The following is a 6,000-nucleotide window of genomic DNA, read 5'->3' as shown; positions in this document are numbered from 1 at the left end:
TTTTCAGAGGATCCAGTCCCTTCCACCCTTCCTCCCCTTCACAAGGCTTGGACCTCAGGAGGAGCATCATGGCAATTCCGCTCGGAGCTACAATGCTGACTTCTGCTCTCCAAATGGTATCTCTAGATGCTCCCACTGCAAATATTACTGTTTGGACAGAACTTTCAGAGAAAGTGATTTCAGAAAACAATCTAAGGGGCTCCTTCCCTTCTCCTCCATGCTATTCCACCCCACCTCCACAAGTGACAGAAAATGTGTTAGAAAGCTGAGTTGGGGAAATAAAGTCTGGGGAAAGGATGAGGGATGTGGTTCCTCTGGGAAGTAGTGATGGGTAAAGGCAGTTGAGGGCCATGACCTTGAAAAGACATTAGAGTCTGTTTAGGGACATCCTCGGAGAAGGCAATGGCACCCCACTCCAGCACTCTTGCCTGGAAAATCCCATGGACAGAGGAGCCTAGTGGGCTGCAGTCCATGGGGTCACTAAGAATCGGACAAGACTCAGTGACTTCACTTTCACTTTTCACTTTCATGCATTGGAGAAGGAAATGGGAACCCACTCCAGTGTTCTTGCCTGGAGAATCCCAGGGATGGGGGAGCCTCTTGGGCTGCCGTCTATGGGGTCACACAGAGTCGGACATGACTGAAGCGACTTAGCAGCAGCAGCAGGGAGATCCTACATGGCATGGCTCATAGTTTCATTGAGTTAGACAAGGCTGTGGGTCCATGTGATCAGTTTGGTTAGTTTTCTGGGATTGTGGTTTTCATTCTGTCTGCCCTCTGATGGATAAGGATAAGAGGTTTATGGAAGCTTCCTGATGGGAGAGACTAACTGAGGGGAAAACTGGGTCTTGTTCTGATGGGCGGGGCCGTGCTCAGTAAATCTTTAAAACAATTTTCTGTTGATGGGCAGGGCTGTGTTTCCTCCCTGTTGTTTGACCTGAGACCAAACTATGGTGGAGGTAATGAAGATAGTGGTGAACTCCTTCAATAGGTCCCCTGCAAGCACTGCTGCACTCAGTGCCCCGACCCTGCAGCAGGCCACCCCAGATCCATGCCTCCACTGGAGACTCCTCAACACTCACAGGCAAGTCTGGGTCAGTCTCTTGTGGGGTCACTGCTCCTTTCTCCTGGGTCCTAGGGCTCACAAGGTTCTGTTTGTACCCTCCAAGAGTCTGTTTCCCCAGTCCAGTGTAAGTTCTGATGGCTCTGTGGTGGGGTTAACGACGACCTCCTCCAAGAGGGCTTATGCCATAACCAGGTCTACTGCACCCAGAGCCTCCGTCCCCGCAAAAGGCCACTGCTGACCTGTCCCTCCGCAGGAGACACTCAAACACAGTTATGGCTTAGTCTCTGTGGGGTCTCTGGGTCCTGGTGCACCCAAGGTTCCTCTGAGCATCTCTGGTGGGTATGGGGTTTAATTCTAAACAGGATTTCACCCCTCCTACCATCTTGCTGGGGACTCTCTTTTGCCTTCAGATGTGGACTACCTTTTTTTGGTGGGATCCAGCATTCTCCTGTCAACAGTTGTTCAGCAGTGAGTTGTAATTTTGGAGTTCTTGCAGGAGAAGATAAGTGCATGTCCTTCTACTCCACCATCTTGAATTAATATATGGTTCCAAATCAGGAAAGGATTATGTCAAGGCTATATATTGTCACCCTGCTTATTTAACTTATAGGCAGAGTACATCATGCAAAATGCCAGGTTGGATGAAGCACAAGCTAGAATCAAGATTGCTGGGGGAAATATCAAAAACCTCAGATATGCAGATGACACCACCCTTATGGCAGAAAGCAAAGAACAAAAGAGCCTCTTGATGAAAATGAAAGAGGAGAGTGAAAAAGTTGGCTTAAAGCTCAACTTTCAGAAAACTAAGATCATGGCATCCGGTCCCATCACTTCATGACAAATAGATGGGGAAACAGTGGAAACAGTGACAGACTTTATTTTTTGGGGCTCCAAAATCACTGCAGATGGGGACTGCAGCCATAAAATTAAAAGACGCTTACTCCTTGGAAGGAAAGCTATGACCAACCTAGACAGCATATTAAAAAGCAGAGACATTACTTTGCCAATAAAGGTCCATTTAGTCAAGGCTATGGTTTTCCAGTAGTCATGTACGGATGTGAGAGTTGGATTATAAAGAAAGCTGAGTGCAGAAGAATTGATGCTTTTGAACTGTGGTGTTGGAGAAGACTCTTGAGAGTTCCTTGGACTGTAAGAAGATCGAACCAGTTCATCCAAAGGAAATCAGTCCTGAATATTCATTGGAAGGACTGATGCTAAAGCTGAAACTCCAATACTTTGGCCACCTGATGCAAAGAACTGACTAATTGGAAGAAAGATGCTGGGAAAGATTGAAGGCAGGAGGAGAAGGGGACAACAGAGGATGAGGTGGATGGATGGCATCACCAACTCGATGGACATGAGTTGTAAGCTCCAGGTGATGGACAGGGAAGCCTGGGATGCTGCAGTCCATGGGGTTGCAAAGAGTTGGACACGACTGAGTGACTGAACTGAACCAAACTGAGGGAGACCCTTCATTTTATTACCAAATTGGTTGATCTGGATCCATGCTGGAGACTTAGCCTGGGCTGAGATGTGCACTGATCCCATTCTCATTGCCTTTGAGAGGAAAAAAGAAAAGGAAATGTTCCTTACTAGGGTAAAACTCTTATAGTTGAGTATCTTGGAGAAATTGCATGGTGGTTTTCAACTGAAGATCACAGAGAGCTGAGTTCTGACATTAAAAATTGTTCAGCACGGTGCTCTTTATGGGAATGCTTTATTACCTAAATATTAAACACTTCACTATGCCATCAACAAATTGAAGCCTTGAAAAAGTGCAGAAGAAAGACTTTCCTGGTGGTCCAGAGGCTGACTCCAGGCTCCCAAAGCAGGGGGCCTGAGTTCAATCCCTGGTCAGGGGACTAAGCTTCCCACATGCTGCAACTAAAGATCTCTCTTGCCAAAACTATAACCCGGAGCAGCCAAATAAATAAAAACAGGTTAAAAAAAAAAAACAAAACAGAAAAACCACAGATGAAAGGAGGAAAAAAATGCAGAAAAAGAAACCCTTTACTTAATATTTTTTAGCAGAATGTTCTTATTGAGCAGTGAAAGGTAACTGGTAAGAAATAGGTTTGTATATAACATTTAATAAAAGACAATTCGTTTCTCTGAATTCTCACTATGATGAGTATTGGGCTAATATTTTTAAAATATCAATTTGGTATTAAATTGCACATTATCCCAAGTTGCCATCATGTCCAGCCCCTCATGGTATTATCTCAAAAACAATTTTTGTTTTTTTAGAATAAATAACTTAAGATCTATTGAAGTTGTTCACAGTCTAAGTAAAGAAGAACCAGCATTCTAGAGACAGTCAAATGGATATTTCCCCTGGGAAGTACCTACTGATGAAAAACAATAGGCTGAGGAGCTGAATGCATTCCAGTTTTCCTGTGGTCTTAATTACTAAATCTGTTTGATTATGTGGTTAATCAAATTGACTGTGAATTAGCTTAAATGGCTAGGAGAGGGAAAAGCACATTGATCCTGTTTTCTAAATGGTAGTTTATGTCAAATAAACACCGGCCTTTCCTAAATATCTCTAGGGAATGAGGTTTATTATTGTTTTTTGATTAATTTTTTCCAATGATTAAATGCCTTAAAATCCAAATATTATTTTGCAGACCTAACCCAAACTTTCTTGGTGTAAACAAAATGATCTTTGTTCAAGATTATTTTCGAACTATGGATGTCCTCCTCTCAGCTTCATTTTACACTCTGGAAAAATTACCCATCTCATTCAGAATAAAATTCAAACTCCTTAATGTTGCCCTAAAGACCCATTCATAATCTATATTCTCATCTTTTTCACCTCTCTGATCACATCTCTTCCCACTCTCTGCCTTTGTCTGCTTCTTATAGGCACACTGACTGCAGAGCATTGAAAACACTAGAGACTCCTGTCCCATGGCCCTTGCATCTGCTGTTTATTCTGTCTAGAGTCACTGTTCCCAGATATCTACCTAGCATGTTCCCTCATATCATTCAGGTTTCAGCTAAATGCCCCTTGGCTAAAGAGGCTTTCCCTGATAGCTCTATGTAAAACAGCTACTCAACAATTTAACAATTCCATAAGTATCTCCATATACCCTGGATTTTACAACATTCTTCTCCTAAAAAAAAAAAAATATATATATATATATGTAAATATATATGTATATATCGTATGTCTTCACTATTGATGATAAAGTTTATGAGATCAGGTCCTCGTTTTTACTCACTAGTATATCCCCTCCACCTTTTATGGAGTACTGAATGTCTCTATGTGACAGACCCTTGAGACATGTAGCAAAATGAAAAGTGCCCTTAAAAGATGTGGGACCAGTCTTTCCCAGAATGAGGAGGGTAGGATGTCAAGAGATTATGAACTTTTTGAGCCTTTCTATCCCTTTTGTTCTCCAATAAAGCAAAGATAACAGCATAAACAAGCTTCTTCCAAACTCCTTTCAACTTTTTCTGAATATGCAATCGTCCTCTTGTGACTGCTTTCACAATTCTTAACGGTCTTATCTTTACAGACTAGTTTCTCTCAGTCAAAGCATTTTTAACAGGTTGAATTTTCTCTTAAACAAAAGGTTAATTTTATGGTTGTAAAAAGGCACGACATGTTTTGGGAATTAATTGTTTTTGACTCTTGCATATAACTTGAAGTCATGGGTTTCAGCAAGACTAATTACAGACAAACTCAAGCAATTTTAGGGGCTCAAATGTGGTTAGGCTTAGGAAAAATTCTAGGAGATATTTATCTGATGGGGCTTCCGTGGTGGCTCAGGTGGTAAAGAATCCTCCTGCCAATGCAGGAGATGTAAGAGATATGGGTTTGATCTTTGGGCCAGGAAGATACCCTGGAGTAGGAAATGGCAACATGCTCCAGTATTCTTGCCTAAGAAATCCCTTGGATAGAGGAGCCTGGCGAGCTACAGTCCATGGGGACACAAAAGAGTCTAACATGACTGAGTGACTGAACAGTAACAACAATTTATCTGATACCTGTCTGTGTGTTTGGGTCAAATGCCCACTATGAATGAAAGCTCCACGTGGAGGGCAGCACACTAATCTTATTCATTCGTGCGGTAGCCACCCAGTACCTCTACCTCGCAGAGGCCAGGGAGTAGTGAACTGCTAGTGAACAGTTGATTCTGTGTCAGCCTCAATGTATTCAGTGCTCTGCCTTCCTCCCGACGTTCTTGGATATTTTGTTTTAGGCTTGTTTGTGTCTTTGCCTCATACTCCTATAGAAAGATATTGTCTTTCTAGATAAAAGTTGAAATGCTATTTTCCCAAGAAGCCCTTTGATTGTGAGCGCTCCTGGGTCATCATACTTCTCAGTATCTCTACTTCTCTTCCCACCAAAGGAAACACCTGCAGACTTTGAAACAGACAATGAAGCTAACTACTTTGTTTATCCATACAAAGCATTTGGGCTTAGTTGGAGACTTTGGCCATTATTTAGGACAGTTCCTATGTTGTCAAACATGTTTAGCCATCCCCAAAGGGAGCCTTATTACACTGCTTCCTACACAGCAAGGAGAGAGAGAGGAGGGGTGGTGAGTTATGTATGGGAAATAGGAGAAAGGCCTTTCTCTTACCTCTGGGGATTGTCGATGGTTGATATGGAAGATTACACCGGAACAAAGATTGCATTGCTGGTTTGTGTAGTTTCTGCTCTACTTGTACTACATTATTATAGACTAGTTCTATTGTCTTGGTGGACAATAGAGGGTTTTATTTCAACATTATGTACAGAATGCCTGTATGGCCTCTTTCTTCCCTCCCCCAGATGCAGGAAGATATTTAGTATCAGATTTCTGAAGGAGCCATGTCAAAATGAGGAGGTATAAACATTTCCTTTTTTTTTTCTTCTTCCCCCATGTCAGCTTTCAAAGTCCAGTAATTCTGTCATTTGGGATAAAAGTCATAGCACAGTAGAA

This window comes from Bos indicus, chromosome 9 (assembly GCF_029378745.1).
Source record: "Bos indicus isolate NIAB-ARS_2022 breed Sahiwal x Tharparkar chromosome 9, NIAB-ARS_B.indTharparkar_mat_pri_1.0, whole genome shotgun sequence".
Lineage (NCBI taxonomy): Eukaryota > Metazoa > Chordata > Mammalia > Artiodactyla > Bovidae > Bos > Bos indicus.
Note: the sequence above shows the minus strand (reverse complement) of the source record.